Source organism: Sarcophilus harrisii, chromosome 6 (genome assembly GCF_902635505.1).
Source record: "Sarcophilus harrisii chromosome 6, mSarHar1.11, whole genome shotgun sequence".
NCBI classification, from domain to species: domain Eukaryota; kingdom Metazoa; phylum Chordata; class Mammalia; order Dasyuromorphia; family Dasyuridae; genus Sarcophilus; species Sarcophilus harrisii.
In genome coordinates this window covers 249483666-249495685 of record NC_045431.1, presented here as the reverse complement: position 1 = coordinate 249495685, position 12020 = coordinate 249483666, and the positions used below count along the sequence as shown (strand labels likewise).

The following is a 12020-nucleotide window of genomic DNA, read 5'->3' as shown; positions in this document are numbered from 1 at the left end:
ACTTATTCATGTCTTTGTCTTCTTCATTAGATTGAAAGTTTCTTATGAGTAAGGATTATTTGTTTTCTATATTTTTATACCCAGTACGCACTTAATAAATGCTTATTAGTTGGTTGTTTGTAAAACAGAATAAGCACTTAATGAAAGCTCCTGTAGTGAGTGATGAAATTAAAGTATCACATCAAGGTAGGGTTGGACCAGGGAATATAGGGCTTTACAAATATCACCTCATTTCATCTTCACTACAACTTTGAGAATTAGGAATGATTATTATTTTCATTTTACAGATCAATAAAATGAGGCAGACAGTACTAATGAAGCAGTTGGGCCAAAGCAAAAAACGAAGTTCAGCTATAAATGCATCTGGTGATGAAAGTCCAATGCTGTAATGATCAATATTGCATAGACACTTAGAATCTATGAACCAAAATAAGCTCAATGTGTTCAAAAAGAAGATTAAAAGATTATACAACATCTTGCATGTCAGTGAATTTAAATGGTTGGGTATGGATGAATTTAATTCAGGTGATAATTACATATACTACTGTGGGCAACAGTCTCTTAGGGGGAAATGGAGTAGTGGTCATCATCAATAAAAGAATGGGGAAAAGACTGTACAAAAAGGAATGAATGATAAATGCACAAATCCAAGACAAACCATTCAATGTTTATGCTCCAACCACTAATGCTAGAGTGGCCAAAGTTGACCAGTTCTATGAATGATTACAACATCTTCCAAAAACCCATCAAAATGTCACATTCATCATAAGAAATTGGAATACTAAAATAAAAATAAAATCAAAACATAATTGGATTAACAGGCATCAGTAGATGGTCAATATAGAAAGCAAATTAATTAAATACTTTTGCAGCCAAATGTGGGGGAAAAACATACAAAACAAGACCTGGGTCTGACTATGGCATAGATCATCAACTTCTTATTGCAAAATTCATACTTATATTGTAGAAAGGAAGGGAAGCCTTCATATCTTATAGGTATGATCTAAATAATATCCTTTAAAAACTAATGGACTCTAATAATCTAAATGAATGAATAGGCCAAAGAACAAACCATGTAAACACTCAATTTCATTTAAGATCATAAAGATTATTTGACCCAATTAATATTAGTAATATCACATGCAAATAAAGTCTCTAAAATGTCCATTCCCTCTGATTCATGCTAAGTATAGAAACTAAGAAAATCAGTGATAAAAAGAAAAGACATATATACCAAATAGTTATAGACACACTTAATGGCATAGCAAAGAATTGAAAACAAAGTCGACACCCATCAATTGAGAAATGAGTGAACAAACTGCAGTACATAAATATAATGGAATATTATTCTTAGATGAGAAATGTGTGTGATCAGTATAGAGAAGCATAGAAAAATCTGTATGAACTAGTGAAGGGTAAAGTATGTAAAATCAAGAAAACAATATACATGATGAGTACAATAATATAAGTAGAAAGAAAAATCATAAAATAGTCAAAAGTGAATGCTGCAAAATTACAAAGAGTAAGCTTGGCCCCATAGAAGAATAAAGACAAAGCTTCCCACAGTCCTCCTTTACAGAAGTTTGCAACGTAGGACACTATATATGTTATTAGATTTGTTTTCTAAGTATCATTTTTTTTTGCCAATCTATTGAAGAGCATATTCCTTGAGGGCTGGGGCAATCTCATCAATCAGTCAAGTCCTTTAGAGACTGATGTTTTTAAAAAGTTGGGCTTTAAATGAAAAAATAAGGGAGTAAATGCCAGATCTCAATTTAATAATTTGTAATACAATTATAAAATTATAAAATTGTCACATCTGACAATGTGGATGTCATGATTATTCTCCTTTTAACAGGTGAGAAACTAAGCCTGAAAGAGGTTGTGACTGCCTAGAATGACAAAAAGAGTAATCTTGAAGCAGGATTCAACTTCAGATTTTTTCACTCCTGCTTTCTAGTCACTATTCCCCATCGGTGGGCATTCAATCCTGTCTCTGACAATGATAAGTAAAGAGCCTATTATGTACTATGCCAAATACTGGCTGTTTTAGTGATTGATTACTACTGGTATGACTATTAAGCTCTGAAAAATCTCATTCATATATATGTAAACTAGAAATAATAATATTGATAGTACCTTAGGGTTATAATCAGAACTTTGCTTTGCAAATGTTAATGATTCTTAATCACAATTTTGAGATCCTTAAAAAATCCCTAAGTGAAGTAATTGGAAAACAACAATAATATTCCTATGGGAACCAAAGTTCTGCTATCAAGATACCAGTTAATAAGCACTATTTCCTTTGAGCTTTCTCCATCCCCCTGAGTCAGAGATGCCCAGGAGAGTAGATCTCAATATCATTATGCTGACTTATGCTCATGTTTGGAACTTTACAGAGATGCCATAATAGAGTAATAGAGTACTAGACAACCCGGAACCAATGGAAACATGGGAATCCAAACTGAGAATGCTTTATCTGAATCTCCATGATTCCTAAAAAACAGTACCTACTTCAGTATCTTTGGAAAAGAATCCAAGCCTGAAGGATCAGAGTAAGAAAGACAGAGGAGTGGCTTCCATGTTAGGGCAGAATTTTCTCACTTTCAGAGAAGCATCATTGAGAAGGGTATGGGAAGAAGAACCAGATTGGCTGAGCTCAAAAAACAATTCTTCCATTCTTTAGTTACTAGGAAGGAGATCTGAAAGGGAAGTGATGGAGCATCACCAAAAGTCATAGATCTTGGGATCTGCTACTGAAATGGAACTGTGCCCTCTTCATTTCAAAAGAAAGAAACCGGGACACAAAGGAGTTCATTCAAACCAATAGTTTATTGATGACAGAAGGAGGTGTATTAAATGAAAGATCCTTTCTGATTCTTAAATCTATGATCCTATGGCCCAGGCAGAGGGGTCCTCAAACTACGGTCTGTGGGCCAGATGCAAAAGCTAAGGACGATTATCCTCCTCACCCAAGGCTATGAAGTTTCTTTACCTAAAGGCCCACAAAACAAAGTTTTTGTTTTTACTATAGTCTGACCCTCCAACAGTCTGAGGGACAGTGAACTGGCCCCTTATTTAAAAAGTTTGAGGACCCCTGTCCTAGGATATGCAAAGTGTGGTGTCTTTTGTGGGGGAGACAAAGATTGAGAACACAGTCCTTAACTTTACAAAGTATGCATTCAACTGTCAAGGGGCTGATGGGGAGGTACGTCATATATAAAAATAAATACGTAGATACTAGACAATAACTAGAGGCAGAGCAGAAATCAAAACAAATTGTTATGAGAAAATCTGAGGACACTTTCATTTGAGGATATTAAAGCAGAGAGTAGTATATCTTAAAAGAAAAGAAAGATTCAGAAAGATGAGGTGAGGGCCAAGTGTGCTATAAACTCAACCAGCTTGTAAGCTTGTTCATATTCATGGAGTAAAGGTGGACATAACCAATTCCTTTGGTGGGAATTTCTATTTCAAGTCTTTCACCTTGGGCAAAAAGTGTTACGAAATCAATAGGTAAGTGGAAAGGGGCATGGTGTAGGGGTGTGGGAAGGATAAGTGAGCAAGGGAAGGTTATGGGGGATTAAGAAGGATGTAGTTGAGCAGGATAGGGCAGATATGGGGGTGTAGGAAGCGTGTAGGTGAGCTGGAGGAAGCAGGAGAGCAAAAGAGTGGCAATCTGAGCAAGTCACCAGGGAAGGAGATGCTGGTGGACTACATTCTGATCACAGTTGTAGTTCATGAGGTGGGAGAAAGGGGGCACTTAGAGAATAGTTAATTCTGAGGATGCAGGTGTAGAGTCAAGAGCTCTTGACTCAGGGCTATGTCCTCCAGAATAACTTGAAGTAGAGGCTTACTTTACCACAAAACCACACAACATTCTAATATCCTGAGTCAACATTCTAGAGCTCCCACCCACATTAGACTTCCTGACCTCAGTTTCTCCATCTGTAAAATGAAGCAGTTGAATTATTGAGTCATTAAGTGTCTTCCTATTTACTTCTATGTGACTCTGAGACACTGACATCAAAGCCATTGCTCATTTTTCTCGAAGTTACATGTTATACTGCATAATTTAGTTAGCCTTTCTGACCTTAAGTTTATATATAACCTTGTCTTTTAAAAATGCTATTTGAAAAAGGGCATCAATAAGTAGCTGTTTACAAGCAAAATAACAGTTTGGTCATGTATACTTATTGTGTATCTAATTTATATTTTAATATATTTAACATCAACTGGTCATCCTGCCATCTGGGAGGGGTGGGGGTAAGAGGTGAAAAATTGGAACAAGAGGTTTGGCAATTGTTTTTTTTTTTTGTTTGTTTGTTTGTTTTTTTTTAATAGCCTTTTATTTACAGGATATATACATGGGTAACTTTACAGGATTAACAATTGCCAAACCTCTTGTTCCAATTTTTCACCTCTTATCCCCCCTACCCCCTCCCCTAGGTGGCAGGATGACCAGTAGATGTTAAATATATTAAAATATAACTTAGATACACAATAAGTATACATGACCAAAACATTATTTTGCTGTACAAAAAGAATCAGACTCTGAATTATTGTACAATTAGCTTGTGAAGGAAATCAAAATGCATGTGTGCATAAATATAGGGATTGGGAATTCAATGTAATGGTTTTTAGTCATCTCCCAGAGTTCTTTTTCTGGGCATAGCTAGTTCAGTTCATTACTGCTCCATTAGAAATGATTTGGTTGATCTCGTTGCTGAGGATGGCCTGATCCATCAGAACTGGTCATCATCTAGTATTGTTGTTGAAGTATATGATGATCTCCTGGTCCTGCTCATTTCACTCAGCATCAGTTCATGTAAGTCTCTCCAGGCCTTTCTGAAATCATCCTGTTGGTCATTTCTTACAGAACAGTAATATTCCATAATTTTCATATACCACAATTTATTCAGCCATTCTCCAACTGATGGACATCCATTCAGTTTCCAGTTTCTAGCCACTACAAAAAGGGCTGCCACAAACATTCGTGCACATACAGGTCCCTTTCCTTCTTTATAATCTCTTTGGGATATAATCCCAGTAGTAACACTGCTGGATCAAAGGGTATGCACAGTTTGATAACTTTTTGAGCATAGTTCCAAACTACTCTCCAAAATGGTTGGATTCGTTCACAACTCACCAACAATGCATCAATGTCCCAGTTTTCCCACATCCCCTCCAACAATCATCATTATTTTTTCCTATCATCTTAGCCAATCTGACAGGTGTGTAGTGGTATCTTAGAGTTGTCTTAATTTGCATTTCTCTGATTAATAATGACTTGGAGCATCTTTTCATATGACTAGAAATAGTTTCAATTTCTTCATCTGAGAATTGTCTGTTCATATCCATTGACCATTTTTCAATTGGAGAATGGCTTGATTTTTTATAAATTAGAGTTAATTCTCTATATATTTTGGAAATGAGGCCTTTATCAGAACCTTTGACTGTAAAAATATTTTCCCAGTTTATTGCTTCCTTCTAATCTTGTCTGCATTAGTTTTGTTTGTGCAAAACTTTTCAGTTTGGTATAATCGAAATTTTCTATTTTGTGATCAGTAATGATCTCTAGTTCTGCTTTGGTCATAAAGACCTTCCCTTCCACAGGTCTGAGAGGTAAACTATCCTGTGTTCCTCTAATTTATTAATAATCTTATTCTTTATGCCTAGGTCATGAACCCATTTTGACCTTATCTTGGTGTATGGCGTTAAGTATGGATCAATGCCTAGTTTCTGCCATATTAGTTTCCAATTTTCCCAGCAATTTTTATCAAACAGTAAGTTCTTATCCCAAAAGCTGGGATCTTTGGGTTTGTCAAAGACTAGGTTGCTATATTTGTTGACTGTTTTATCCCTTGAACCTAATCTATTCCACTGATCAACTAATCTATTCCTTAGCCAATACAAATAGTTTTGGTAACTGCTGCTCTATAATATAATTTTAGATCTGGTACAGCTAAGCCACCATCATTTGATTTTTTTTCATTAATTCCCTTGAAATTCTTGACCTTTTGTTTTTCCATATGAACTTTGTTGTTATTTTTTCTAGGTCATTAAAATAGTTTTTGGGAGTCTGATTGGTATAGCGCTAAATAAATAGATTAGTTTAGGTAATATTGTCATCTTTATTATATTTGCTCGCCCTATCCAAGAGCATTTAATATTTTTCCAATTGGTTAGATCAGACTTAATTTGTGTGAAAAGTGGTCTGTAATTTTGCTCATAAAGTTTCTGATTTTCCCTTGGCAGATAGATTCCTAAATATTTTCTATTATCAGTAGTTACTTTAAATGGAATTTCTCTTTGTAACTCTGACTATTGGATTTTGTTAGTGATATATAAGAATGCTGATGACTTATGTGGGTTTATTTTATAACCAGCAACTTTGCTAAAGTTGTGGATTATTTCTAATAACTTTTTAGCAGAATCTCTGGGGTTCTCTAAGTATACCATCATGTCATCGGCAAAGAGTGATAATTTGGCTTCCTCATTGCCTATTCTTATTCCTTTAATCTCTTTCTCAGCTCTTATTGCTATAGCTAGCGTTTCTAATACAATATTAAATAGTAACGGTGATAGTGGGCAACCTTGTTTCACTCCATATCTTATTGGGAATGGTTGCAGTTTGTCTCCATTACATATGATGCTTACTGATGGTTTTAAATAGATGCTGCTGATTATTTTAAGGAAAAGTCCATTTATTCCTATACTCTCAAGTGTTTTTAATAGGAATGGATGTTGGATTTTATCAAATGCTTTTTCTGCATCTATTGAGATGATCATATGGTTTTTGTTAATTTGGTTATTAACATGGGTTTGGCAATTGTTAATGCTGTAAAGTTACCCATATATATAACCTGTAAATAAAAGGCTATTAAATAAAAAAAAAACAAATAAAAAATAAAAAAAATAAAATAAAAAATAATTTAAAAAATAAAAAAATAGCTGTTTACAGGTCCTGATTCTAGTGGCAGAATCACATTTCTAATGTCAGTTTACACATCTCCTAAGTAATGCGGTGTTCTTGTGGGGGTGGATCATTTTGACCCTACCCAACTCTTCATGACCCCATTTCGAGTTTTCTGGCAAAGATACTCCTAAAGTTGTTTGTCATTTCATTCTTTTTTTTTTTTTCTTTTTTTTTTTTTTGTTATTTCCTTCTACAGGTCATTTTATAGAAAAAGAAACAGACTGGGTGCTGCTATGTTCACTATGCAACACATGCTATGTTCACTTCTTTTTTCTGTTTTTTTTTAAATCTCTCCCTTGTTTTTTCCATTTTGTTCTGATTTTTCTATCCCAACATAATTCATAAAGCAATGTGTATTAAAAATTAAATTTAATTTAAAAATAAACTTAAAAAAAGAAAGAAACTGAGGCAGGATGAAACAAGATGCAGTGATTTTCCCAAGGTCATCCAACTAGTCAGTGTCTGAGGCCATTTTTGAACTCAGAACTTCCTGAGTCTAGACCCTCTGTTCACTGTGCCACAAAAATAAGGAGGGATCTTAGGAACCAACTTGTTTGATGTATATATTATGAAAAGATGAAGAAAATGAATTCTAGAGAAAAAAATTAATTGTCCTATGATTACTAGGCAGGAAGGAAAGCATTAGTACCCAGGTCACCTGGCCCCAAATGCACTCTGATTCCCACACTACTTCCCTTACAATGCTCTTCTACTTCTCTAAGTTTACATGGCAAGCAAGTGTTTTATAATTCTGTTTAAATAACAGGTTGTGGTTTACACAAATATGTTTGCAAAAGTTAAGTAGTTCTGAAACAAGTTCAGAATTCCAGTAAGTATGGACCCAATACAAAGAAGGCTGAGTATCTCACTAACAAGACCATAAAAGGATTGCAAAAGCTTATGAAAATGATTAATCTACAATAAAGAAATGTTAGTATACTTACCAATTAGTAAATATTTTAAAATCGGAGGGAGTTGTAGTGTCTAAATAGAATTCAAAAAACAGTGGTAAAGATTGGCAAAGCATCTGATATGGAAACGTGTTCCATTCGTGTTCCAAAAGTCCTGAGGCATACCGGCATCATAAACAAATTCCCAAAAGCCTCTTTCTCTAAGTTACAACATTAAAGATCAATTTTTTAATTTGTGACAGAAAGAAAAAGTGATGAACCAAGTGCTGATTTCAATAAAAAGTATTGATCATAGCATATAATTGTACCTAGCTCTTTATATTTTTTAAGTCTTACTGCTAACTTTACTATAATTCATCTTTTCAAATGTAATTATTGATTTGTTCATATTTATTAAACATTTCCTATGATGCAAGTACTCTGCTAAGCCCTGGAGATACAAAGAGTTCAATTTTATAGAAAAATAAGTTTAGTGAAAATTTCTATTACTCAGAATTTCTCATTAAGCAAATCCATAAAGCATCTCTTCTGGCCATTGGGTCACAGTTCAGGTAACATTGTGGCAACATTTCTCCATGGAAGCCAATCTTAATAAGATACAAAATACTTTTAAAGGAAATAAAGTAACTCAAAATTTATATAACCCTTTAAGGTTTAGAAAATGTATTCTTAACAACACATCTCTGAGGCATCATTATTCCTATTTCACAGATGTAGTAATCAGTCTCTGAGAGTAATTTCCCTCTGGTCATTCAGGTAATGAGACTATGGAACAAGATTTGAATTGAGGCATTATAAATGTTCCTCTTAAGCTCTAATACTTTATAGGACCTAAGGGCCTTGTATATAAAAGTTAAACTTAAGCCAAGGTGAAAAAAAGAAGAAGAAAAGTGTTACTGCATTGTCAGATATGGCTGATATGTTGAGTCATTTTTGTTAAACCATTTTTTGGTTCTCTGTTATTTATTATAAAGGATGGCTCATTGGATAAGGGAAGAGAGTGGATATATTTGAAAATGAAGGTATACATGAAAAAATAAAAACCCTGCAAAATCCTCCTATGTATATATACTGACATCAACAAAAAATAAATTTTAGAAAGATAAAAAATAACAACCTAAAAATAGAAAGCATTTTATTCCTAAATTTGAGTAACAGTAATTTCACTCTGGTCCTTTTCCCTCTCTCTTCCATCTGCAGATGATGTGATGGCCATGACATAAAGCAATAGCACCGTAGTGACCAAGTTCATTCTCCTGGGATTTTTTTGTTTAGCAAGAGGAGCAATACGGCCTCTTCCTTGGGTTTCTCATCATCTATGTGATAATTCTAATGGGCAATACTGGCATGATCTTACTTATCAATACTGATCCTTGCCTTCACACTCCCATGCATTTTTCCCCTTCAGCATTTGTCCTTCATTGACCTGTGTTACACCTCTGCCATCACTCCCAAAATGTTAGTAAATTTTCTTGTGTCTCACAAGTCTATCTCATTCTTAGGATATCAGATACAATTGTATATGTATGGTCTATTTGCCACCACTGAAGTTTATCTTCTTGCAGCCATAGGTCGTTATGTGGCCATCTGTTACCCCCTCCATTATCCACTGATCATGTCCCGAAAGGTCTGTATTTACCTGCTCTCTGCATTTTATTTCATGAGATCCCTGTTTTCCACTATACATATCTGTTGGCTTTCTTTATTATCTTTCTGTAAATTCAGTACAGTCAATCACTTTTTTTGTGATGTTCCCCCAGTCCTGGCCCTTGCCTGTTCAAATATTAACATGAATGTCATGTTGTTGATATTCAATGTAGGTTTCAACTTACTAAGCACTTTGCTGGTTGTATTCTTTTTCTAGGCTTATATCCTGGCTGCCATCTTGAAAATGCACTCTGCCTCCAGGAGACACAAAGCATTCTCCATCTGATGGCTGTGATCATTTTATATGGGATTTTCTTTTATATGTATTTGCCTCCTTCTTCCACCGAATCTGAGAAAAATGATAAGGCGGCCTCTATATTTTATGGCATCATCATACCCATGCTAAACCCCCTGATTTATAGCTTCAGAAACAAGGAGGTGAAAGATGCACTGAAATTCATGAGAAAGCCTTGTTCATGATTCTAGCCTTGCATTTCTGTGGCTTGGTCCCTAGAAGTAGCTAGGTAAAAGTAATCTGCCTCCTTCCTCCAGTGCTAAAATAAATGTGGCTAAATTTGGAAAGATACATTGGAGTGCTAGAATAATCCTTCCAAAAACTTCTAAAAGAAACAGAACTTGCAAAATTTTGACATAATAATTAGTACCACATTAATGATGACAATATCGGTAGTGGTGGATATAGATAATATTTACATGTCATTATAATGTGAGGAGATGGGCCTGTGAATTCATCATGATATGGAATACTACACTAGAATATCCATCCACTAATCTCTACTGATGTGCCCTGACAACTTGTTACTGAATTTGTAATTCCTAGTTTCAGCTAGCTACTTGAAGCACTTGAAAATTTAATGATTCATGGTGGTTACAAAACTGAAATGTGTTTAAGATAAGAAGTAAATCCAGATATCCCTGACTATCCACTGCAGCATAATGAAAACCTCTTTAAAATGGATTAAATCTTCATTGGTTTCCATGCTGCCTGGACCCAACTACCAATTTTAATCTCAATTTTCATCCATAGAAATGAAGAATGGGATATTCTAGGACACCTATAGCAGCATGATTATGGATTAGCACAAATCCCTGACATCATGAAAACTTGTATTGGCTTGAGCTAAAGAGGCAAACAGTGACCTTCCATAGAAAGGTATTCCACTAGCCATTGGCGGCCAAGAAAGAGGTTAATCTGCATGACAATTTTGTTTATTTGTTCATTTTTTTTGGTAAGGCAATTTGTATTAAGTGATTTGTCCAGAGTTACACAGCTAGTAAGTGTTAAGTGTCTGAGACTGGATTTGAAGTCTGGTCCTCCTGACTTCAAAGCCAAAGTGCTCACAAGGTGATCAGAAGAAGCAATACAAAGACTCTCAAAGTCCATCTTAAGAACTCAAAATCAATTGTGTGACATGGGAGATACTGGCACAGGACCACCCAGCATGGCATGCCTTCATCAGAGAATGTGCTGTGCTCTATGAGCAAAGCAGAATTGAATTAGTCCAGAGGAAATGTGAAATACGCAAAATTAGAGAAACTATCCCAAATGTTCATATGGACTATTTGTGTCCAACGCATGGCAGAGCATTCTGAGCTCATATTGGTTGGACAACACAGTGTAACCCAATTCTAACATAGTGGTACTCTTTTGTTCCTCTTTGAGGACACAGAACAATAATCAACCAAACAGCTGCAAGGCCAAGGCCCATGTACTCCATCTATCTCAAGGTTATGTCCATATATCCCTCTGCTTCATTTCTCTAGACTTCAGTATGGGTAAACTAAGACCTTGAGAAATACACTGAAAATGTTAACAGGCTAGTGAGAGATATTGCATCTAAGTGAGGGAATTTACGTGATTCAAACCTCTTTGCCAAATGTTTTTATCAATTCACTTATGCAGCTAGGTTGTGCAGTAGATAGAGTGAGATATTACAGTCAAAAAAAAAAAAAAAGAAAGAAAAGATTCTTCTATAACCTGAGGTTTCATCTTGAGGCAGAGTTTCCAGGAATTTGGAACTAATAGTCCTACCATATTCTACTGTCCTCGCACCTCTCATTTGGAGAACTAAATTGAGTTCAGGAGGCCAAGTTTAAGGACATGAATAAATTGGAGAATCCAGAGAAAAGCAAGCAGAGCAGTGAAGAAGTTTATGAATGGGGATCTGTTGAAAGAATTGAGCATGTTTCTCCTTGAGAAAGGGAGGACATGAGAGAACATGAAAGCTACAGTCAAAGGTTTGAAAGAATACCACATGCAAGAGGAATTGGATTTGTGCTATTTGGTCCCAGAGAGGAAAAGCAGGAATAATGGTGAAAGTTACAAAGGAGTAAATTAAGACAATGTCATAGGACAAGTTACTCACAATTATCACAGTCTCCAATAGAATTCCCTTCCTCAAGAAGTGGAGGCTAACCTTTCTTTGGAGTTACTAAACTCAGACTAGATGGTCATCTATCAG

General features: G+C 35.2%; 1 pseudogene; it reads left to right on the top strand.

Annotated features, from left to right (window-relative positions):
- Window positions 1-9104: 9104 nt before the first annotated feature.
- Window positions 9105-10017, top strand: LOC100927373 (annotated as a pseudogene).
- Window positions 10018-12020: the final 2003 nt, after the last annotated feature.